The sequence below is a fragment of the Bufo bufo genome, chromosome 9 (assembly GCF_905171765.1).
Source record: "Bufo bufo chromosome 9, aBufBuf1.1, whole genome shotgun sequence".
NCBI classification, from domain to species: domain Eukaryota; kingdom Metazoa; phylum Chordata; class Amphibia; order Anura; family Bufonidae; genus Bufo; species Bufo bufo.
In genome coordinates, this window is record NC_053397.1 from 179,515,031 (window position 1) to 179,541,408 (window position 26,378).

The 26,378-nt window shown below is 41.9% G+C and overlaps 1 protein-coding gene across 1 annotated transcript in view; it reads right to left on the reverse strand.

The window, feature by feature from the left end:
• SLC6A1 (solute carrier family 6 member 1) overlaps positions 1-26,378 on the reverse strand; it is a 153,819-nt gene that overhangs the window by 37,013 nt on the left and 90,428 nt on the right. The window lies entirely within an intron of this gene.

A 26,378-nucleotide genomic window follows, 5' to 3' on the forward strand; every position in this document is an offset into this window, starting at 1 on the left:
TATTTTATTATGACATAACAAGACATCAAAGTTACATACAAGAGATGCAGTAAGGCAAGGAACAAAAAAGGAGCAGGGAGAGGAAAGAACGGCGCCACCCTGGGAGGGACACTCCGGTCATGAATTATTGATATATAAGATCGGCGGGATAGATGTACGGTAAGAAAATAGATTACCCGCAGATAAACAATAAGTATAAATGAAAAAAGGCAAGTCTAAGAATAACTGCAAGGCCCACACTAACATGGACATACACACCCGGCCAGCAGGGAGAAACCCTGGCAAATAAATGGACATCCAAATGGAAAGAAACCGGCAGGTGGAATAGTCGATGTGACTCACCAAAAATCAGACCAGGAGTGGACCAACCAGGATGGCGCTACCCCAACGCGTGTTTCGGCGTAGATTTTCTAATATAGTCTTCAGTCTTCAGCATTCTACTGAATGCTGAAGACGCTTGTGTGTAACATACAGATACTTCCAGTCTGCCTCTTGTCACTGTCCCAGTCTCTGACAATGTACATATGCCCTAACAATCACTGCTAATTACTCTGACTTGTTAGCGTATCTGACTTGTTACACACAGGCATCTTCAATGCTTAGTAGAATTCTAAAGACTAAAGATAGACTCTCTTTATCAACGTTCCGTTAGAGTTTTGCTAAAACTCTACTGCAAATGAATGTCTTTTCCTAATAAAGTATATTGCAAAATGTTTAACATCCCTGTCCCTACACCTTTAGCAAAAATAAACTGAAACAGCATTTACTCTTCAATCTTTCCGGACCTCTGCTGTACTTGTATGGTGGAAGTCCAGTCTTTTACAAAGCAGAGGCCTGGGGGTAATGTCTGCAATTGGTGGTAATGCCGATAGTGGACATTTAACACCACAGATGCCATGGTCAAATGTGAAGCTCTAAAACCCAAGAGCCGTGTGCTTCCCAGCCTGGGCTGCCTTCCCCTGGCTGGCCCTGTACTAGTAATAGGCCTAAGCCTGTACACAGCTTACAGTCTGATTACTAGTATACTCCAATGCAAGCCTGTAGGTGGAATTTTGTATTTAATTTTGTATTCTATAATGCATAGGTATTTATTATAGAATGCAAGATGCTGTCTAATGATTGCATGCTATAATGTTATAGTCACCTATAAAAAATATAAAAAGTCAATTCCATAGAATAAAAAAAATACATAAAGAATAAAATAAATTAAACCTTATGGTCATTGTTGCGTCTGAAAAAGTCTGTACTATTAAAATATAAAAATCGGCAAATGGCATAATGACAAAAAAGGGAACCTGTCACCTTTACTAGGCTTCCCTCACTGTGGGCAGCATAGTAAAGTGACAGACTCACTGATTTTATCAGGCTGTTACTTCTGGGCTGGCATTCAGTACTTTTACAGTACTGACATGTCAAAGCTGCAAGGGAGATGAGTCAAATGGGACTCACTGGCCCAGCTCTTCCCCTCCTCCTAACGATTACTGGCAGGTTTCTTTCCTGTTACTCATAGGAGAGAAACCTGTCAATCATCTTCAGGAGGTGGGGCCATGGAGAGTCACCTGACTCATTTCCCTTTCAGCACTGGTGTATGCTGCAGGGCTCAGCATGTCTGTATTGTAAAAGTACTGAAAGCCAGGCCAGAAGTGACAACCCACTGAAATCGGCGTGTCTGTCACTATACTACTGTAAACTGTCATCAGTAAGGGCAGTATAGTAGAGGTGACAGGTTCCCTATGAAAGACAGCCCAATTGGTCTCTAGACAACTCCTTCTTATACTTAACCCTTCCTGGCTATCAACTGATTGATGAAGATCTAGCTTCTCTACCTCCTGGTGATCATATGTGATTGACAGGAGCTGCTCTGTGTGGCTGCTTGTTTCCCCTTCAAATTAATGGCCACCTATGTAATATGTGGATGAGGTGAATTCTCCATAGTGGGGGGCACTCTCGGCAGTCACTCTCTGCTCCAGCTCATAGAGGGGTTTTTCAATATCTGGATATGTCTTGGTAAAACAAGACAACCACTGTCGAAACAAAAAATAAATAAATAAATAAATAAAATAAGATAAAAACAATGGTCAAAATGGCCATAAACATATGTGTGCCCAGGTACTTACCACCTGAGTATATCATAGGACTGGAAGCCTAAAGAATAAGTATTTCTTTATGGCCACTTTTGTACACAAGGTCTAGCTATTTAGATGCCTAATTAAATAAGAGAATTATATCAGGGGAAGCATGTAAGTGGTAGGGGTTCCCACTAGACTGCTCAAAGGGCAAATCAAAATGTTGAATAACACATGAATAAAAAAACAAAACACTGCAATTAATTAAAAGACTCCTTGAATAAAAGTAATATAAAATGCCAGCCATAAAAGGAATATATCAATGCAAAAGGTACAATGAGATGCCATACTGCTATCTAGTCTATAGGTGACTGTATACTGTTGAACAGCATTATATTACGTTACACAAAAATGAGAAATGCTTAGTGGCAAAAGTAAGTCAAAGTGTTAACAGTGACTCGACTTGAAGCATTTCATTAAGAAGCAGGACAAACCGCTCAGATAAAACTGTCAGCAGGCACCAGAAAGAGGAGGGATGAATGACCCACTTGCACAGACAAGTGCACATAGGATGCCTTCAGTTACTGATAGGAGCAATGTAGATAAAGGAGCAGGGTACAGCCGAGGGACTAAGCAGATCATTCTCCTTAATTCATACATGAAAAGAACTCATTCTGTCAGATATCGCACAAACTGGAGCCCTGCGACCGTAGAAAGTAAAGCCTATTAAGACTGCTACCTGAATATATGCCGCTTTTTACTGCTCAAAGAGGAATCATACAGATGTATTGTTCTACTTAAAGCGAGTCCGTCACTCAATATCCACGAATAAAACTGCCTGCAGTGGCCAGCAGTACATGAAAAAACCATTCCGATCACACCTGTAAGTCACCTGGCTGTGCCTTCAATGTACAGAAAAAGAACTTTTATCAATATCCAAACTGGATCCGAAGTGCCTGCCTATGTTCCACAATGTCTTCTCCTCCCCTAACCTTCTAAGCTTTCCTGCCCTCTCCACTGACATAACAGCGCTTCATTCCCAAATCTCAGGTGGGCTTCCAGTGCCTGCGCACTACATTCCCTTCTGTGGGCTATTTTCATCAGGGATATGTTCTGTGCAGGTGCTACGCTATTCTCTGTGGCAATAGCCTAAAGAAGGGAATGTAGTGCGCATGCGCTGGAAGCGCAAGTGAGGACGCTTGCACAAAATTTGGGAATCAAGATTTAGAATTAGATTGTGAGCATCTTCACAGACAGTGATGTCTGTGAAGTGCTGTGGGATAGGTCAGCTCTAAATAGGGGCTCATGCACACGAACGTAAGTATTTTGCGGTCCACAAAATACGGATCCACAAAAAAAAAATGGATGACATCCATGTGATGTCCATTTTTTTGCTGATCCATTGTAAAAATGCCTGTCCTTGTCCGCAAAACGCACAAGAATAGAACATGTTCTATTTTTTGCGGAACAGACACTGAGTCATTTCAGTTTTTTTCTGCAGCCCCATTGAAATGACTGGTTCCGCACACAGGCTGCAAAAAAAATAATTGGAAAGCACACGGACAAAATTTTTTTGTGTTCATGAGCCCTAAGTGAGTACAATACATAAATTAGGTCTGCTTCAGTATAGTATAGTCTAAGTTCTGCCTCTCTCTCTCTTTCTGTTGTGTTTCTCTCTCTTTGTGATTCATCCCAAAGCAAATCAAAAGAAATTCAGGTTCATTTGAATCAAAATTTGGGGGAAATTGGAACCAAACTCTGAATTGGTAAAATCAGTTTGCTCATCTCTAGTCAGGGGATTTCTAGTTCTAGTGAGCTCTGTGACATATAGTTTTATATCATTTGGAGCAGGATTTCTGAGTGAAAAGCAGAGTAAATCCTGACAGTACTCCTAGAAGAGACATTGAGAGTCTTGATTACCCAGCCCACATAGGATTATTGACAACTCTCTCTGTACACACATTGATATAGGGAAAAAGGTATATCTCCCTGTGTGGATGGGCTAATCTTGTCTTTCATAGTCTCTTCTAAGAAATAAAAGTTTACTAAATGTGAACCGGCATCTCACAGGACTCAGCACCAAATTCTACGTATAAAGTAAAGGAGGTGAAACAATATAAAACATAACTTTTACTGTCATAATTTTAAAATGCCCCTTTGCGGGTCCTGGTACATCATGTCTGGTAGTGTAATAGAAAACAGAAAACTGGCATGTGCGTATGTATAGGAAGCCAAAAAAGGTCTGGTGCAACCAATTACCTTCAGAAGTCACATAATTAGTGAAATGAAGTCCACCTATGTGTAATCTAAGTGTCACATGATCTGTCATTACATATTGTAGGCATTTGCTCTGGTAGGCAGGGTAAGCAGACACAATACAGAGGCAAGACCACTGTTGAAAAAACAAAAGTCCAGTGTTCATTCACACAGAGAAGGCAGAAAAGAAAAACAATGCTTTACAGGGTCCTGGTGTTAGTTCACACAGCAAGAGTTCCCAAAATAACATAAATCACCTGGCAGACCACAGCAGGCTTTAGGACGCCTGACTCCCAGCAGGCGGCTCTCATGCAGCTCTCAGGCTTGCAGTATGGCGGATCTCCTCAGCTCCCAAAAACACAGAGCTTCCACAGCTCCCCTATCACTTGGAGGATCATACCACATCCAGCTGAGCTGCTGGCTGGGTTTTTAAACCTAGCCCAAAACCTGGCCTGGACGTGGGGAACAGCCACCCACCCTGCTCTTTGGCTGCTCCCAATAAGAACCGGCCCGGATTGGCTTTACAGGCACACTAAGTAAAACAGTGTCAGCAAGCACTAGCTGCCGCTGACAAACAAAATTACCGGTTCTTATGTCACCGAGGCCAGGAACCTCGGTGACACGTACCTTCCATCAATGACGGACCCTTGCACCTTCCTACAATATACACACCTTTTTTGAAAGGCCCCAGAGGCTGCAACACCTAAGCAAGAGGTATCACTAACCAAACACTGCTATTAAGACCACGGAACTCTCCAAACAAGTAAGGGACAATGTTGTTGAGAAGTAGAAGTCAGGGTTAGGTTATAAAAAAATATCCAAATTTTTGATAATCCCCAGGAGCACCATCAAATCTATCATAACCAAATGGAAAGAACATGGCACAACGGCAAACCTGCCAAGAGACGGTTGTCCACCAAAACTCACGGACCAGGCAAGGAGGGCATTAATCAGAGAGGAAGCACAGAGACCGAAGGTAACCCTGGAAAAGCTGCAGAGTTCCACAGCAGAGACTGGAGTATCTGTACATAGGACGACAATAAGCCGTATGCTCCATAGAGTTGGGCTTTATGGCTGAGTGGCCAGAAGATAACTATTAATTTCAGCTAAAAAGGCACGTTGTGAGTTTGCAAAAAGGCATGTGGGAGACTCCCAAAACGTACGGAGGAAGGTGCTCTAGTCTGATGAGACTAAAGTTAAACTTTTCGGCCATCAAAGAAAATGCTATGTCTGGTTCAAACCAAACACATTACATCACCCAAAGAACACCATCCCCACAGTGAAACATGTTGGTGGCAGCATCATGTTGTGGGGACGTTTTTCAGCAGCCGGGACTGGGAAAGTGGTCAGAATTGAGGGAAAGATGCATGGTGCTAAATACAGGGATATTCTTGAGCAAAACCTGTACCACACTGTACGTGATTTGAGGCTAGGAATGAGGTTCACCTTTCAGCAGGACAATGACGCCAAACACACTGCTAAAGCAACACTTGAGTGGTATAAGGGGAAACATGTAAATGTGTTGGAATGGCCTAGTCAAAGCCCAGATCTCAATCCAATAGAAAATCTGTGGTGAGACTTAAAGATTGCTTTTCACAAGCTCAAACCATCCAACTTGAAGCAGCTAGAGCAGTTTTGCCAGAAGGAATGGGCAAAAATCCCACTGGTAAGATGTGGCAAGCTCATAGAGACTTATCCAAAGCAACTTGGAGCTGTGATTGTCGCAAAAGGTGGCTCTACAATGTATTGATTTTAGGGGGGTGAATAGTTATGCACATTTACTTTTTCTGTTATTTTGTCCTATTTGTTGTTTGCTTCACAATAAAAAAATGAAAATAAAAAAAATATCTTCAAAGTTGTGGGCATGTTCTGTAAATTACAGTAAATTATGCAAATCCTCAAACAATCCATGTGAATTCCAGGTTGTGAGGCACCAAAATACGAAAAAAGTCAAGGGAGGTGAATACTTTTGCAAGGCACTGTATGGCTATGTTTATATATGTAATCAGTGCTATGAACATGAATTTATTATCAGTATGCTTGGCGACACCCAGTGTATTTAAGTCTAATTTAGCCTCTATTTCTGAAATGTTTCTGCCAGAACCTTAACTACTGAGCTATGGAGCTCAATGCAAAACTGTGCTAGAAAAATCTCATAGTAGTTTCTGATGTATTCCTATACAGCAGAAGTATAATTTTATATATATTTTTTTGTAATTGTAAAAAAAATTATGGCACAAAATAAATGTGTAATTACTGTATATATATATATATATATATATATATATATATATAATCATATAAAATATATTCATATAAAATCAAATATATACAAAATCATACAAATATATATAAAATCATATAAATACGGTATATATAAAATCACATATATATATATATATATATATATATATATAATTATACTTCTGATATCTACTACTGAGGTTTTTAATAGTAATAATATATGCCCTGCAGGTTAACATGAAGCTCTATAGACCACTGGTTAAGGTTCTTGATTTTAATGTAGAAGGCTGTGAGTTCGAATACCAGCATAATCATTTCAAAAATAGAGGCTAAATAAAACTAAAATAGACACTAGTGATGAGTGGCAGGGGCTAAATTTGAATTTGCGATATTTCACGAATATTCGCAAATTTGAGATTATTATATTAAATGTGAAATATCGGCAATGTAAAAATTGCGTAATGCGAATTCAAAACGCGAAATACAGGCGTCGGTCACTTTGGCGAAATTTTTCAAGCTGCTGGAAGTTATATAAATTTCTCCTGAGACTGGAGAAAATGGTTGACACGGCAGAACATTACAATAGCTTTATATGCAGATAGAGTCAAGTGCTCCAAAATATTTACGATTGCGCTAATTGACAGGGATTAGAATTTTTTCACACTACGCGCAACTTCACATTTTAGCAGGTCTGACTACAGATTACTGTTTGGTGCACTATGTATTGTTGTGAACTTGACATTGCTTCCTTCTCATTGGCCCACAAGCAAGAAGCAGAAAGGAATCATGTGTTCAGATGGAAAAAAATGCTGAATATTCGATATAAAGCAAATTCTCGAAATTCGCTATTTGAATATTCGCGCTCAACACTATTAGACACATCAACCTTTTAATTTGTGTAACTATTATTTTTTTGTTGGGAAAGGTGGCAACCCTAACAGAACCCCTGCTCCCCGGTGACCCCAATAACTTTTTTTTATAGTTATGTCTATGGAGATGTGTGTGGGCTCATTTGAGGGAAATCTGTCTTTTTTAACAATACCATTTTGGGGTGTGTATGACGATCACTTTTGATAAAATTTTCTTTGGAGATAAAGTGAAGAAAACACTGCAAATTAGCCTTTTTTTTTTTGTTACATCCTTCACCATATGGGCTAACATTTTTTTATATTTTATTAATATGTGTGTTTTCGCATGCGACGATGGCCATAATGTTATTCTTTTTTTGTTCATTTTTGGGGAAAGTGGGGTGAATTTTACATTTTTTTTTATATTTTCAAAACTTTTTTTTTTTTACTTTTCATCAGATTGCAACTTATACAGAATAATGAAAATTGTTCCATTATTCTCTATAGAAATCAATATATCACAGTTTAGTGCTGCCACCTAGCCAGGCCTGAACTGGGATATACTAACAATGAGCCTGGAAGCCTAGTACAGGCTGCGGCTCATTTTTAGAACAAGGTGCTTTTACTGATCTCCTCTGGGGGGAAGGCACATCTGAGCAGAAAGCCTGCGCTTCCGTTTTATAACACTCTCAGATGCCATGGTGACCTTTGACAAATGCCACAAGGGGGCCCACTGAGATTTATCATCCAAGGGCCCACATAAACCTGGAGCCGGCCCTGCTTTAGTGGCTTATATCTTAGTATCGTTAGTATCTTATATCAGTACTACAAGAAAAATATATACGTATTTCACTTCTTCAGTTATTTCTGGTCAAAACATATAGGGTCGTATTTCAGTACAACAAGAAAAATATATTCTCAGTGCATTTCTGCAGTTAATTCTGGTGAAAGCGTATAGTGGCCTATTTCAGTCCAACAAGAAAAATATATTCTCAGTTCACTTCTGCAGTTATTTCTATTGAAAGCTTATAGGGGCATATTTCAGTAAAAATAGAAAAATTTGTACGCACTGCACTGTTGCAGTTATTTCTGGTGAAAGCGTATAGGGGCACATTTCAGTAAAAAAATTTAAATATATATGCACTGCACTGTTGCAGTTATATCTGGTGAAAGCATATAGGGGCATATTTCAGTACTACAAGAAAAGTATATACGCACTTCCCTATTTAAGTTAGTTTTTTCTGGTCAAAGCGTATAGTGGCCTATTTCAGTATAACAAGAAAAATATATCAGTTCACTTCTGCAGTTATTTCTGTTGAAAGCCTATAGGGGCGTATTACAGTAAAAAAAATAAAAATATATACGCACTGCATTGTTGCACTTATTTCTGGTAAAAGCGTATAGGGGCGTATTTAAGTACTACAAGAAAAATTTATATGCACATCCCTATTTAAGTTAGTTTTTTTCTGGTCAAAGCGTATAGTAGCCTATTTCAGTCCAACACGAAAAATATATTCTTAGTTCACTTCTGCAGTTATTTCTGTTGAAAGCTTATAGTGGTGTATTTCAGTAAAAAAAGAAAAATATATATGCACTGCACTGTTGCAGTTATTTCTGGTTAAAGCGTATAGGGGTGTATTTCAGTACTACAAGAAAAATATATACTCACTTCACTATAATTTTTTTCTGGTCAAAGCGTATAGTAGCCTATTTCAGTCCAACAAGAAAAATATATTCTCAGTTCACTTCTGCAGTTATTTCTGTTGAAATCTTATAGTGGTGTATTTCAGTAAAAAAAAAAAAAAATAATATATATATATAAATATATATATATATATATATATACGCACTGCACTGTTGTCGTTATCTCTGGTGAAAGCGTATAGGGGTATATTTCAGTACTACAAGAAAAACATATACGCACTTCACTATAATTTTTTTATGGTCAAAGCGTATAGAAACACAGAAATATAGTGGCAATACTGGAGGAGCTGCTCAACCCCTAACACTGTAGCGTGTTTTTCATTGGGGGAGCAGCCCCACCGCATGTGGACCGCAGCAAACGACTAACCCCAGCAAAAAATGCATACGGTGGAGGATGTTGGCGCGGTCCACATGCACCACAAGGGCATCCTACACAAAACAGAGCATTGTGCGGATGAAAATACAATCATATAAATCACAGAAAAAATGCACCAAACGGATATGCCACTGACTATACTGGCTAGTCATAAATGCATATATTAAAAGCTGAGACTTTCGCCAATATATTCCTGTCAGGAAAATATCGGAGCCCTTCATGCACGACGTCACGGTCACTCAGCATGGCAAAGGGTCCTACCACTACGCTAACTATGGTGTGAACAAGGTCTTAAGGTGATGTAATCCAGCTCACAGCCAGGCTTCCACACGAACGCCTAGAAAGACAACTAGTGCAATGTGAACAAAGCCAGACTGTAAGCCACACCCATATCAGACCATGTGATGGAGGTCCCCAGGTGCAAAAGAGTGGTGCATGAAGGGCTCCGATATTTTCCTGACAGGAATATATTGGCGAAAGTCTCAGCTTTTAATATCTGCATTTATGACTAGCCAGTATAGTCAGTGGCATATCCGTTTGGTGCATTTTTTCTGTGATTTATATCAAAGCGTATAGAAGCCTATTTCAGTCCAACAAGAAAAATATATTCTTATTTCCCTTCTGCAGTTATTTCTGTTGAAAGCGTATAGTGGTGTATTTCAGTAAAAAAATAAAAATATATACGCACTGCACTGTTGCAGTTATTTCTGGTGAAAGCGAATAGGGGTGTAATTCAGTACTACAAGAAATATATATTCTCAGTTCACTTCTGCAGTTAATTGTGGTGAAAGCTTTTAGTGGCCTATTTCTGTACAAAAAGAAAAATATATTCGGCACTTTTAGGGGTGTTTTCATTTCTGTTTAATTTGTTTAGTTCAGCTACAAGTATGTCAGGCAGAGAAGTGCCAGGCCATGCACAAAGGAGTGGCAGAGGCCTAAATGTTTCTGGGGCAAGCAGAGGTCGCAGCAGAGTAAGAGGGCGTGGCAGCAGGAGTTGCAGTGAGAGGCCTGAGCCCCCGGTGTCTAGCAGTCGTATCTTGACCAGCAACCCAGCAGTTCTTGATTGGTTAACTCGGTCATCCACGTCATCCCAAGTGACATCAGACACCCCCAGCCAACAGTCGGTGGGTTTGTCAGACACAACCCTTAGTTGGCATGGCCCGGGAGCAGGCCCTGTGCTCTCACCTGTCCTCAACCTGCCTCTGTCCTTTTCTGTTCCCACACAGTGAGAAGTACTATATGCTGTGGGCTCAGCTCCACTTTTCAGTGAGGAAAAGCTACTAGAGGACAGACAGCAGCTACTGCCCAGCCAAGATCTAGAGGAGACAACTGTCACTTCCTCCGCTAGATGGGCAAGTAGTGATGAGGAGAGTGTCTCAGAAGCTTGTGTTGCGAGCGGTCAGGCTCCTGACCCAGAGACCGTTGAAGAGGACATCAGTGACGTGCAGACACTACTTGATGATGATGAAGCCGTTCGCACTTGGGAGCCAGGTGCAGAAGGGGATCCATCATCATCAGGAGAAGAGGGTGGCAGCTTGCCTGTGAGAAAGCGGCTGAGCCAGCAAGGGGGTAGCATGGCTGGGAGTCAGCAGGGTGGCAGAAGTTGTAGGTCGGGAGCCAAAAGTGCCCGGGGTAGACCAGCTGCTTCGCAGCAGCCTACCTGCCCGGGAAGTAGTGGTGCAGGGGTTCATGGAAGCAGCGGCTGTAGCAGTCGGTCAATGTGGACTATTGTGGGGAAAATCACCTACTTGGAGGTGTGGCAGTTTTTCATTAAGCTGCCAGAGGAGGTTAACGTGGCCACATGTAGAATATGTGGGCAGAAGTTGAAGCATGGCCAGGGTGCCAATGTTGGCACTACAGACCTGCGTCAACATATGCAGCATCGCCATGCAGTGGCCTGGGAGAACCGTGGCTCCGATGTGTTGGTCCAGCCTGCCGCAGCTATCTCTTTATCACCTAGTGGCACGCATCCGGTTTCAGCCAGTCAAGGCTCCACCACCTCAGCCGAAGGGAGCTGTCTATCATTCCCATCTTCTGCTGGTCCAGATGCTCCTGATCCTACTCCTCGTCAGTCATTCTGTCAGAAATCGATCACCGAAGTGATTGCCAAGAGACAGCAGTATGCGTGCACGCATCCAACGGCGCAGAAGCTGAATGTGCTCCTGGCCAAGTGGCTGGTGCTGCAGTCCCTCCCTTTCCAAGTGGTGGACTCTGCACCTTTCATACAACTGATGGCTTGTGCCTACGGTCAGGGAGAGTACATGTCCTTTACAGCCCACTGGTTGAATATGGTTCCTGCACAGCCACACCAGCAATTTGGCCAGGTCATGCCGATTCCGCCTCCACGTTGTCACGCCGTTGGCCCTGCAACAATGTCCGCCTCTGCCTCCTCATCCTCCACCATGTCCTCAGCGGTGTTGTGTACCTCGTTTCCCTTGGCTGAACGGTGTCACACAGGGGAGAAACTGCTCCATGTCCTTTATCAAGAAATCGAATCCTGGCTTTCTCCCCGACAACTCAAAATCGGAACCATGGTGACCGACAATGGGAAGAACATTGTGTTGGTGCTGCGTCAAGGAGGGCTGAGCCATGCACCCTGCATGGAGCACGTGTTCAATCTGGTTGTCAAGCTTTTCCTGAAGTCTTCCACCCATCTGCAAGACATCCTAAAAATGGCCAGGAAACTATGCATGCACTTCAGCCACTCGTACACCGCAAAGCACACCCTCCTTGAGCTGCAGCGGCAGAACGGCAACCCCTAACATAGGCTGATATGCAACATTTCCACCCGTTGGAATTCTACCCACCACATGTTGGACTGACTATACGAACAGACAAAGGCCATCAACGATTTCTTGATGATGCAAGCAGATTAGAAGTACTCGCCTGTGTAACATGGATGTCAGCCAGTGGCAGCTCATGAGTTACACCTGTCGTTTTCTCAGGCCCTTTGAGGACGCTACGTTATTTTTTAGTTGCCAGGACTACGATCTGAACGACGTCATTCCACTGCTTCAGGTCCTGGAACAGATGCTGGTCAGGAGACTGGAGACGTGGCGCCTAGATCTCACGGTCACATGAGCCCTGTGGGGGCTGAACTGGAAGAGGAGGAGGAGGGGGAGGAGGACATTGGAGCACAGGCAATGTGTAGCCAAATGGGTTGTTTTTCTACTCAGGTGACAGGAGAGGAGGAGCAATAGCAGCCTGAGGAGCTACAAGGCGACGAGAAAGACAAGACAGAGGACCCTGACACATCGTGGCAGTATGCAGTAGAGATGAAGGCAGGGAGTCCCTCCGAGACACTTGAGCAAATGGCTCGATCCATGCGCACTTGCTTTCGTAGTGACAGTCGAATTGTCACCATTTGGCAGAGGGGTGACTTCTGGGTTTCCACATGGTTGGACCCTCACTACCGGTCCAGAATGGGAGCTTTTTTTACACCCACAGAGGGAGGACAAGCTGAACTATTACAGAGACATCCTATGTAGTCAGTTGGCCGCTGCCTATCTGCGCTATCGTCCATCGTCTCGCAGGTCTGACCGGGGGAGCCTTATGCACTCACGTTCCACTGCCATGGCTGCTGGGCAGGGGTGGGGTGTCAGGAGCAGTACCAGCTCCATCGGCAGCAGATTGAGTCTACAGTCGCTGATGAGTAGCTTTCTACACCCGCACCTTGCCACTCAGTGGTTTCCTGATGCTGCTTCCACCTCATCAATATGTCATAGGTCCACTCTGTGGACTTCTCATGCTGTTCCCACCCTCCCCACTTCATAACTGGTCCACTATTTTTCCTTTCGGCCTGGCTGACATCATGATTTATTTAACATTTCTTCTGATCTGTCAGAATGAAGGAAAAATGAGACGAACAACAGATCCTGTCTGTGTATCGGCTGTAATGCCTGTATGGTCCCATCAGAATTGGCTTATGATTTGGTTGCTTTGGCAAAACCAACCTCGCCACTGGGTGCTGGAGAAGCCTGGTTACCAGCCTCTTGCCCCAGGATTATGGGCCCTCTCATCAGCCCATGCTAAACTTAAACCCCATGGCGATTTGACTGTGTTTGTGGCATCTAAGCGCTGTTCTGATATATTGAGCGCTCAGATCCAGGCCATCTCGGTAAAGTTGAATGTGGGGGTTCTGTTCAGTTTGATAGGAGTTATGTATTTTTGTGTAGTTTTGCTGTTGTGAATAGAGGTATTTTCTGTACCTAGTTGGCTTACCACACCCAGTTAAGCTAATTATCTTACACAGCCTAACTCTGTAAAAACTGGTTTTGGACAGAAAAGCCATGCTTCCTTTGGTCACAAAGGACTTTTACTAACTTTGAACCCCTGGTCTAATTCGTGCCATTTTTGGATATGTTAAATGTCTATGTTTTATGCAATAGCTGCACAGTTAAATATTCTTATGTCTTTTATTGTCTTTTGCTACCATGTGGCTAATGAAGTTTTGCCTCTGCCCTTGGAGATAAATTGGATTACTTCCCAATTGTCTCTAGGACAGAAGACATTGTGTAAAACTGTGTATTCTCCTGCCTGTGATAATTACATTAACCCATTGTGTAAGGTAATTGTATCACAGGCAGAGGGGAGGATTTTGTGTCGGAGTGTATTGTACGTGTTTACTGGTTGTTTTACAAAACCCTGTGGGTGGTACTAATGTGTATATAAGAACAATAAACCCACAGCTCTGGCTGTCCACTGTTTGACCCTCAACACAGAGCCTCGTCTCGTTCTTGGGGGGGATTCACTGTATGCTGTTAAAGACTGATTGCTAGGAGTGTAAGCCGCTTAGGTGCGTTTCCTATTCGTCTGCTAGCAGCTATTCATGGTTTCCAGTTCGGCAGATTGGCGTCTTTAGTAGCTGCCTACCCCCTTTTATGCCCGGGGTGCCGTAACAATTGGTGGCAGCAGTGGGATGGTTCTCACAGTCCAGAAGGACAGCTACAAAGTAACATCATTCCCTGAAATTACAATTTGAAGGCAACGCATGTACCAGTACAGCGACCCTGACAGCAGCAGGATGGAACCAGCAGTGGCATACGATGAGGAAGACCTGGATGGCCGGGATGCATTAAGGAAAGGCATCTGGTACCAGGCCCTGGATAATGTACAATACCATCAAGGCGAGAGTCTCCCCAGTGAAGAGCAGCGATTGCAGAAGCAAGTGGCCCTGCGGATGCCCTTCCTGGGAAAGCAGCCCCTGGAGGAATGGGTGAAGGAACTAGAGCACCGGGTATGGCAGGAGCTATGGCTGGAGGATGCCTACCAGGCGCTCTGGTGGTATATGGCACAGTATATACCCTGGACAGCTGAGCATGACAAGCCAGAGGGAGAGGAGTTTGACGATCCTGGCTTGTTATGGGAGTCCTTCGCAGAGCCTGAATTCGGAAGCCCTGCACAGTCCAGACTTCAGGACATTTTCTACGAGAGGGAGGCTAGGCAGGATTGCGATGACCCCCATGAGGTAGAGAAAGACCTGGCTCACCTAGCAACCCTGGAGTGGGAACTGGAGCAGGACTACCGAGATCTCTTCAACTCCATTGGGAAGGCTCAGCAGGACAGCAAGATGACAGACCCGGATCCAGACCCATTCAGCTGGGCAGATATTGTAGAGTGTTACTGGGAAGAACCCCAGGGGGCCGGTGGAGATGGGACCGAGGTCTCTCCACCAGTCCTGCAGGGAATTGGGAGCCCAGTCTCCATTCCCCAGCAGCAGTGTGATTTACAGGGAATTGGGAGCCCAGTCTCCATTCCTCAGCGGCAGAGTGTCCTACAGGGAAAAGAGAGACCAGTCTCCTTTCCCCAGCAACAGGACACTGTATTGGAAGCGGAGACAGTCGGTCTCCCTCCCCAGAGGCTGGAAGTATTTGGCGAACCGGTGAATTGAATTTTTGAAAAATCTGTAGCTCTCTATGCATTTTTTTCAGGTATTTCCACATTTGTCAGGGAGCTGTAACTACTTAAAAGGTGGGGCAGAAGTTAAAGCATGCGTGTGGCAAGGTCATCCTTTTTAGGCATGTAGTCTGTAGATTTACTAGTTTACACAATGTCTAGGAGTCCTGTGAATATTTCAATAAGAAATCCTGCTCAGAACCACATAGGGAACATGACATGAATATTTTAAATAGTCCCCTAAATGGTAACTTTTATTACTGTTCAAAAAAAAATTTGTTTAAATAAGCCCCAAAGTTTTACAAGAAATAATGTTAACAGACAACAGAAACAGTGACTGTTGATTGGAGTAGGACAGTGTCATAGCTGTGAAGGTGTCATCAAACCCTACAATTCTAATACTATGCCTTCCAAATGCTAGCTCTACTGCTAACTGGCTGTATGCCACTAGGTGTAACAGCCCGAATCAAAGCGCACTGACCCTCTCTAGACCCTTATTCTTATAATCCCTTTGCATTTCATTGTTAAGCTTATGCAATTTGGCGAACATCTTGAAGACATAGCTGTGTGTGCACTATGGAGTAAATGTATTTGTGTTATTTATGTTTTTTTCAGTGTTTAATTCCCCTTTAGCAATCAAACATGTACAGACTATAAGACTTAGGGCCTAGAGAGGATCAGTACATTTTGCCCCTAGTGGCGTACAGCCCTTGGCCAGTAGGGCCAGCATTTAGAAGGCATCTGCTGTAATACCAAGGGGTTTATTTTAACCTCTTTTATTACACTTTTTTTTAAAAATCAAGGCTGCCCCCCATCAATCTGCACTCAATACTGTACCCTTAATTAAAAAAAATATAAAAACAGAATTTTAGAGATATTTTCAAATTTATTAAAAAGTTAAAACTAAAATGTTGCATGGACATACATATTCAGACCCTTTGCTAAGACACTTCAATTTAGGTCTGGGGGCCTTCCATTTCTCTTGATTATCTTTCATATGTTTCTAAAACTTTATAAATTCTTCACCTGTGGTCAATGACTGGACATGATTTGGAAAGGTATAGCCTTATTTATATTATATCTCACAACTGACAATGCATATTATAGGATTAACAACCAAGCCAAGAGGAGGAAAGAACTGCATGTAAAGCTCAGAGACAGGATTGGAGAAGGGCACAACAAATTTCAACTGCCCTGAAAGTTCCCGAGAGTACAGTGGCCTCCATAGTTCTTAAAAGGATGAAGTATGGAACAACCAGGACTCTTTCTAGATCTGGCCGCCTCACCAAACCAAGTAATCGGGGGGAAAGAGGAGCCTTGGAAAGAGAGGTAACCAAGAATCCAGTGGTCGCTGTGGCTGAGCTCCAAAGCTCATGTGTGCACATGGGATAAGCTTCGAGAAGGTCAACCATCACTGCGACATTACACCAAGCTGGAGAGTGGCCAGAAAGAAGCCTCTCCTCAGTAAAAGACACATGAAAGTTTTTAAAAAAAAGCAGGAGTCAGACTGTGGAAAGCAAGACTTTCTGGTCTGATGAAACCAAGATTAAACGTTTTGGCCTCAATTCTAAGAGTCATATTTGAAGGAAACCAGGGACTGCCCATAACCACCCCTACAGTGAAGCATGATAGTGGGCACATCATGCTGTGGGGGGTGTTTTTCAGCTGCTGGGACAGGCAGACTGATCAGGGTTGAGGGAAACCTGAATGGAGCAAAGCACAGAGATATGAAAACCTGATCCATTGTGCTCTGGACTTCAAACTGGGCTGATTACAGTACCTTCCAACAAGATAATGACCCTAAGCATATAATCAAGACAACCCAAGAGTGGCTAATAGACAACTCTGTGAATTTCCTTGAGTGGTCCAGCCAGAGCCCTGATTTGAACCGAATGAAACATCTCTGGAGAGACCTTTAAAATTGTATTTTACCAGAAACTGTTAATTTTCCTATCTATCACATCTTCTATATATGTTTAGGGTATACTCAAAAACAGATTTGTTGATTGGAATGAGGTTATTCTGGCAGCAAAAACATGATTTTATGTAAGCCTATACAGATGAATTTCTGCAACAAATCTGTTGAGTGTGAATGTATCCTAAAGCAACTAGACGTCAATTATTGATGGGACTTGGATATAAAATAATCCATTTTGTCCATGAAACTAAGAAGTATATTCAGATTTTCAGTAAATGTATTGAAAGCTGTCATTGGAATAACAAGCTCAGAGGAAGAGATGATTGAAAAAAGACATTACAATATTCAGTGTCTCTGAAAGAGCAATCAAGTGGTAATTATTCCATTGATACTGAGATTTAAAGAAATTTTTGCTCAGAGCTTCAGTGTAACTCGAATAATGAAACAGATGCTGGACCTTTATTACATTTTTTGAACATACAGATTGGATTACTGGATTATGAAGGGTTTGGTTGCTTCAGAAGATAGGATTAATTCAATAAGTTTGTGTCATAACCGGAGGTAGCTTATCTGTGTGCTACAACCCATCACTCTCATGACCACTTTTATACAACTGGGTCATGCTATCATATAGTATATTATCATATGATATAATCACTTTGATATATTTATTAATGATCTTGTAGAAGGGTTGCACAATAAAATATCCAGTTTTGCTGATGACACTGACCTATGTAAAGTAATAAACACAAAAAAGATCAGTATACTGCTACAGATGGATCTGGAAAGGTTGGAGGCTTGGGCAGAGAAGTGGCAAATGAGGTCTAAAAGGGTTTTCCAAGATAATTAAAAATTTAGGAAAGGCCCTTCAATAGCCTAAAATAAAGCATTCACTCCCTCACTGGTCTGGTCCTTCTGCCACAGCTTGTTTACCAACTGCATTGGTATATGGCACATGACTAGAGATGAGTGAAAAATTTGATTTGGACACTGTGACAGTTACTGTGACAGGCAGGTCTCATACAGTATATGGATGTGGGCATTGTTATGCAGGCCACCAAAAGTCCTAGATAATCCAAAAGAAAAGCATACAGCAGCCTTCAGTAAAGGAAAAAAAACCCCACTGTGCTTTGATAAGCTTAACACTATACATAACCACTGCCTGCAATCCCTGTCCTCGGTGTCAGACCACTAAGGACAGTAATTGGCTACAGTGGTCAAGTGCCACATATTGGGAAGCTGCAGTTTGTAAACAAGCAGCGGTAGGAGGACAGGACTGGTGCTAATTAGAAAGCTAATTAGAAATACTTTTTTATTTTTAATGGAGTGCTTGTCCAAGAATTTGAATTTTCTCAAACAACTGCTTTAACACTGATAAATGTAAGGTTATGCGCGTGGCAATTGAAAATACTGTACATGTTACTAAATAAGAATATACTGGGCAAAACATGGAAAAAGAGTTTTAGTTCACAGTAAACTTCAGTGTAGCAACCAGTGTCAGGCGGCTTCAGCCAAGTCTAATAAGATCATAGGGTGCATAAAAGGTGTATAGATGCATAAGTCACTAGTCAGACAACACATGATGCTTTGCATACACTTCTGGCCACCAGTATACAAGAATGTTATAGTAGAACTTGAGTGGGTTCAAACATGAACAACTAAAGTAATATATTGAATGAGTGGACTACAGTGCCTAGAGCAATTAGGAAAAAGGGTTGTTTAGTTAGAAAAAACGATGTCTAAGGGGATACAGAGATTTTTTTTGAAGATCAATTTATACTCAGGACTGTAACTGTGACAAGGGGACATGCTCTACATCTAGAGGAAAGGAAGTTTCTATAACAATATAGAAGGGGTTCTTTACTGTAAGAACAGTTAGACTATGGAGGTCTCTGCAAGAGGATGTTATGATGGGAACTCACTAAAATAATTCAAAACGACCTGGATGTTTTTCTTGGGCATACCATACAAGTTATAATCACTAGATTTCTAGAGAAGTGCCTTTGTTTCAGGAAGTTATTATAATTGCCAGATTTCGAGTTAGGAAAGAATGTTTTTCCTTAAGATGAGGAAAACTGGCTTCTACCTCAAGAGAGTTTTTTGGCTTCCTCAGACCAACTTTGCAGGATAATAGGCTGAATTGGATGATGCACAGAAGTATTTGAAAGTTTTTTCGAAGCCTTCAGAATTTTCTATATGCTTGCATAAATTTGAACTAAAACTACATCAGATTTTGACAAAAGTCCTAAAAGAAGATAAAGATAAACTGAAACAAATGAACCAACTCAAACAAATGAGTCGAAGAATCAGACTTGGTCATTTATTTATTGAGGAAAATGATCAAATATTACATGTCTGTGAGTGGCAAAAGTATGTGAACCTTTTTGCAGCAATAGCTACAAGTAAACATTTTCAGTAAATGTTGATTAGTCCTACACAGAACAGCTTTAGCCCTATTATGTTGGGTGGGTTTCCTCCCAGGAACTGTGCACTTCAGGTCCTTCCACATTTCTATTGGATTAAAGGGAATGTGCCATCAGAAAATGATTTATAGTTTAAATAATGTTTTTATGCTTATATTTTATATCTTTTTAAGACTTTTGCAGATTAGTTTTTTCTATGTCAATCTCTAGATTTATAAAATAAAATCCTGCAGTTTTCACACTAGCCACTAGGCTTAAAATATGTTAAGGCTTCCTGTCATGGGCCATAGACACAATGGACAGGAGTTGCACCCATTGACTTGTATAGCAGAATTTGCTAGGCATGCTCTGTGACCTGTGCAGAGGTCAGAAGGGACTAGATAAGCTAAGATATCACCTACTGTGAACAGTGGATCCTGTCTTTTATATAAGGAGCTCTTACATGTTGTAATTTTGCCTGTGTTGATAATGATAATAACTGAAAAGTTATAGACTGTCATTATCTGAATTGAAGTCTTTGTTTAACCCTTTCACCCCCGGAGGTTTTTTGTTTTATTTGCGTTTTTGTTTTGCGCTCCCTGCCTTCTTCCCAGAGCCATAACTTTTTTATTTGTCTGTTCACATAGCCATATGAGGGCTTGTTTTTTCCGGGACAAGTAGTACTTTTCAACGCCACCAATTAATATTGCATCTGATGTAATGGTAAGCGAATTCCACCACAGTTTTACGGGGTTTTTATTTACGACGTTCGATGTGCGATAAAACTGACCAGTTATTTTTATTTTACAGGTCAGTACGAATCCGGTGATACCTTATATGTATAGTTTTTTTTTTGCGTTTTGATAGTGATAAAAAATTAAAATGTGGGGAAAAAAAATCTGTTTTATTTCTTTGTCGCCATATTTTGACCCCTATAACTTTTTTGTAATTATGTGTATGGAGCTGTATGGGGGCTTATTTTTTTTGCAGGGCAATCTGAAATTTTCATTGATATCATTCTGGCGTGTGTATAACTTTTTGATCACTTTTTATTTAATCTTTGTAGAAAATGAAGCAACCAAAAACGCAGAATCGGCCATTTGGACGCTTCTTTCCGTTTTGCTGTTTGCCGTATGGGAAATATATTTTTATATTTTTATACTATGGGTGTTTTCGCACATCGTGACACCCACAATGTGTATTTCTTTAATTTTTTTTTGTTCTTTTAGGCCTCTTTCACACGGGCGTAGCGAGTGAGGGCCGGATGTGTTCAGGGTGCATTGCGGGAAACCCACGCGAGTAGCCACGCAATTGCCGTCAGTTTTATCCACAGTACCCTGTCTCGTTAATAGTGATTTTTATAATAACCCGCCCCCTTACCAGTGACCTCCACAGAGCTCCCTTCCCTTAAAATGTGACCTCCACAACACCCCGCCCCTTAACAGTGACCTCTACAGCAGACCGTCCCCTGTGACCTCCACCATTCCCTGCCCCCTTAATAAAGACCTCCACAGCGCCTGCCCCTTTAAGAGTGACTGCCACAGTACCCCGCTGCCTTAAAAGTAACCCCCACAGCAGCTGCCCTTTTAATAGCGACCTCCACCGTCCACTGCCCGCTTAACAGTAATCTCCACATTGCCTGCCCCTTTAACAGTGACCTCCACAGCATCCTGCCCCTTTAACAAAGACATCCACAGCAGGGCATTATTGTCTTTAATTGATAGTATATAAAACCCCAGAGAATTAGTATACCCTTAAGGTCAGGTGAGTTACATCACCCCCTACTACAACATTGGCTAAATAACTCACAAATAGGCTTGCTTCTACTAACAATGTCCTTTGTTGCCTATAGCAACCAATCGAGCTCATATTAATGACTTGCAGCAAAATAGAAGCTGAACTGTGATTGGTTGCTGTATGCAACCTTATGAATATCCAGGTTAACTGCCACAACAGCCAACAGACAATGGCTCCTGGAATTTGGCGGTTAGGTTACTAAGCATATTTTTTGGCAGGCGTGAAAATTTTCACTCAAAACATAGTCTATGTCTATGACGTTCCCCGAGTCACAGGAGGCAGCTGTACCAAATTTTGTGATTGTAAATGCGACTGTTTTGATTCCTTTAACGGATATAAATACATGCATACACTCAGCTTTATATAAGAGACTAGCTGGGTATATTTAATCAATTTCATTTAATGTTTGTGTGTGTCGTTAAAAGATATCAACACTATCCACTATAACAGTGACATCTACAGCACCCCACCCCCTTCAGACTGCCTGTCCTCTGTCTGGCGCAGGGCCTGGATGGACACAAGGATGTCCTTTTGAACAGCTCAATCTCAGTCAGCAGCACTGAGCTGTCTGAGTGTGAGCTGCAGGAAGAAAGTCACCGTCCCTCCCACTCTGCAGCTGACAGAAGTTGAGGAGTGGGATGGGGCGTTGCCTAGCCAGATTGGGGCGTGGCTTAGCGGGACCTAGAAGTTGATTTTTAACTTCATTTTTTCAATCCCTGTTGGCTGAGGAGTGGTAGGGTGTGTGGCCTAACTGGATCGGGGACATGTCCTTTTGAACAGCTCACTCTAAGACGGCAGCACTGTACTGTCTGAGTGTGAGCTGCAGGTAGAAAGTCACCCTCCCTCCCACCTCTGCAGCTGACAGAAGTAGATTTTTAACTTCATTTTTTCAATCCCTGTCAGCTGAGGAGTGGGAGGTGTCGTGGCATAACCAAATTGGGGGCGTAGCTTAGCAGGACCTAGAAGTTGATTTTTAACTTCATTTTTTCAATCCCTGTCGGCTGAGGAGTGGAATTGGGCCTGGCCTAAACAGATCGGGGACATGTCCTTTTGAACAGCTCACTCCAAGACAGCAGCACTGTGCTGTCTGAGTGTGAGTTGCAGGGAGAAAGTCACCCTCCCTCCCACCCCTGCAGCTGACAGAAGTAGATTTTTACCTTCATTTTTTAGATCCCCGTCAGCTGAGGAGTAGGATTGGGCATGGCCTAACCGGATACGGGGTGTGGCTTAGTGGGACATAGAGGCGGGGTTTTATGTTTGTCTTTTGAGGGTGGACACATTGTGGCAGGGTGTGTCTGGGGCTCCTTCTTGCAAGAGTGACACCCCTCTGGGCACCTTACTGGCTCATTTGCATACCAAATAAACTGGATTTTTTGAGGATAAAAACATCTATTGCTGGAACAAAGGCACATCTTGAAATAAGGTACTAAGTGCTATTAGGCCATGGCTTTACTTCAAAAGCGATTATCCTGGTGACAAATTTCCTTTAAAGCTCACCTACAGCAGTGAAGAAAAATGACTGGTTTGTTATGGAAACCTGGAGTAAAACTGTGTATGTGGAGGCTAACGGCTTGCGAACTTCTATTGGCTGATAAGGGTCATGTGACCAAGCTTCTATTGGCTAATGCATTTTTTTTTAAAATATCTCAGGAACAGTACATCCTAGAGAGCTGAGACCTGGTCTAAAACCTTTCCGGACGCCTGATGTACCTCTGTGCCAAATTTCGTGATTGTAAATGCGACGGTGCGGATTCCTTTAGCGGACATACATACATACACACACATACACTCAGCTTTATATATTAGATTGAAGATTTTGTTGTTTTATATTCTGTGCATGATTTTTGGGGCTGCCACCTTGTCTCACACACTGTTAACAACATGTACAGATAGACTTTACAGCATCCCCATAGACAATAGACACAAAAGAACAGAGGCAACTCATTGACTTCAATGGGAGAGTTTTCTAGACATGCTAAGTGGCCAGTGCAGAGGTAATTGCTCAGGAATGAGGTGTAGATAAGCTGTACCCATCAATTATTGTGACTGCTGAATAATGTGTTATATACAGTATATATTGGTCTTATATTTTATTGTAATCCTGTCTGTTATGATTATTAAATGACTTCTGAGTACTGATCTCTACAATACTAAAGTGTCAGTTTATTATTAATCGAAAACTCCAAGATTGTAAAAATGTTCTTTTCTAAATGTAGACAATGACATAGAAAATGTAAAATAATCACCACAAATTCTTACACATTCCCTTTAAAAGTATAGAGGAAACATGATTAGAGTTGAGCGAACCCGAACTGTAAAGTTCGGGTTCGTATCGAACTTTTGGGTTTTCGGCACCTGGACACGAACCCGAACATTTCCGTAAAAGTTCGGGTTCGGCAATTTTTATGGCGCTTTTTGAAAGGCTGCACAGCAGCCAATCAACAAGCGTCCTACTACTTGCCTCAAAAGGCCATCACAGCCATGCCTACTATTGGCATGGCTGTGATTGGCCAACTGCAGCATGTGACCCAGCCTCTATTTAAGCTGGAGTCACGTAGCGCCGCCCGTCACTCTGCTCGGATTAGTGTAGGGAGAGGCTGCAGCTGCTGTGAGGGAGAGATCAGGGAGGAATCTTATCAAGAACAGTTTTTTGTACTCAGCGATCTACAGCAAAAGTGTTTTGTGGGTGCAGTGCACAATTTTTTTAAGCCTGCCCTGAGCCAACTACTGCTGAAAACAAACTTTTTTTTCTTCAGTTAGTCAATATCAATACATGATCGGCAGCCATTTTATGCAATGATAGTAAACCAGCACAGGCTATCTGCATGTCTGCAAGTCCATAAATACAGGTTTTTGCTTACTGGGGTTAAAAAAAATTCATCTGTTAAATATAGTGCACATCTGGGATTGCACGTGCATAAGTGACTGTCACATTTAGGCCCGAAATACGGCTTTTTGGTTACTGGGGTGAAAAAAGCCTCTGATATACTGCACATCTGGGATTACACGTGCATAAGTGACTGTCACATTTAGGCCACAAATACGGCTTTGGCATACTGGGGTGAAAAGCCTCTGATATACTGCACATCTGGGATTACACGTGCATAAGTGACTGTCACATTTAGGCCATAAATACGGCTTTGGCATACTGGGGTGAAAAAAGCCTCTGATATACTGCACATCTAGGATTAGACGTGCATAAGTGACTGTCACATTTAGGCCAGAAATACGGCTTTTTGATTACTGGGGTGAAAAAACCCTCTAATATACTGCACATTTGGGATTAGACAAGCATAAGTGACTGTCACATTTAGGCCATAAATACGGCTTTGGCATACTGGGGTGAAAAAAGCCTCTAATATATTGCACATCTGGTATTACACATGCATAAGTGACTGTCACATTTAGGCCAGAAATACGGCTTTTTGGTTACTGGGGTAAAAAAAAAAATCTAATATACTGCACATCTGGGATTAGACAAGCATAAGTGACTGTCACATTTAGGCCAGAAATACAGCTTTTTGGTTACTGGGGTGAAAAAAGCCTCTAATATACTGCACATCTAGGATTAGACAAGCATAAGTGACTGTCACATTTAGGCCAGAAATACAGCTTTTTGGTTACTGGGGTGAAAAAACCCTCTAATATACTGCACATCTGGGATTACACGTGCATAGGTGACTGAGGACCACTGAGGAAGGGATAGTGTAACATCTCAAAACGCGTCTGGTGCAACAGGTAGACGAACCCGCAACAAAGTCCTCCTAAAAACTGTATGGCCATACAGAAAGATTTCTGAGGAAGCAAAGTAGAGAACAAGGAACAAACATATTCTCTCCGATCCCAGGATTTTAATATACAATATCGCGGTGGAAGAGCGCGTGAGCTCCCGCGAGATCTGTGCTACTCCCGCGAGATCCGAATTGGTTTGTTTCGAGGAGTGCGACGGGAGACGCCGGCAACAACTTGTCCCATTTGCCCCTCGCCAAGTGATCGACATACATTCGAACTATACACCGGGAAGGAGGTAAGACAAATATCTTAAAGTTTGTCCCTCTACATCGATAAAATGGGAGCCTAAGAAACACAGGGAAAGACTCTACAGATACAATTTATACGCGTAGTGTCATATGATCCATCGGAAAATATACAAACGTGCCTCTTCTGAGACTCTAACAGTTACAATGTGCACACCCAAGAAGTGACATTATACTGGTGACCTCATTAGTGAGGATTTGAATATAGAGTAATATTAGTTGATACGGTCACAGATGAAATTGAGTAAAGTGGTTTATTAACAGTAAGTGTGAAATGGCTGCAGATTGATTACAGGTTGTTTAAATCTAGCTATCTGTTTGCATTTTATTTTTATGTTTATTTTTAATTCATTTTTAATTTGTCTTTTTAATCATTTTATGCATACAGTATATGTGTATTTTATACTTTATCATTGAATACATTTTCTGAATACTTCAATTGGATGCTGAATGTATGAGTGCTCGCCCATTTTCTATATACACGATTGTCACATTTAGGCCACAAATACGGCTATTAGGTTACTGTTGTTAAAAAAAAACTTTTTTTCATATACTGCACATCTGTGATCACCTGTGCATAGGTGACTGTCACATTTAGGCCACAAATAAGGCTTTTAGGATACTGTGGTAAAAAATCCCTCTGATATACTGCACATCTGGGATTACACTTGCATAGGTGACTGTCACATTTAGGCCACAAATACCGCTGTCATATAGAGTTTTTAAAAAAAAATAGAGTGCAATACCCTACATCAGGGTTTATATTGGCGGTTAATTATTTTTAACATACTTAGCCACTTTTTACTTTGCTTTGTGAACGCTAACTATGAGGCAA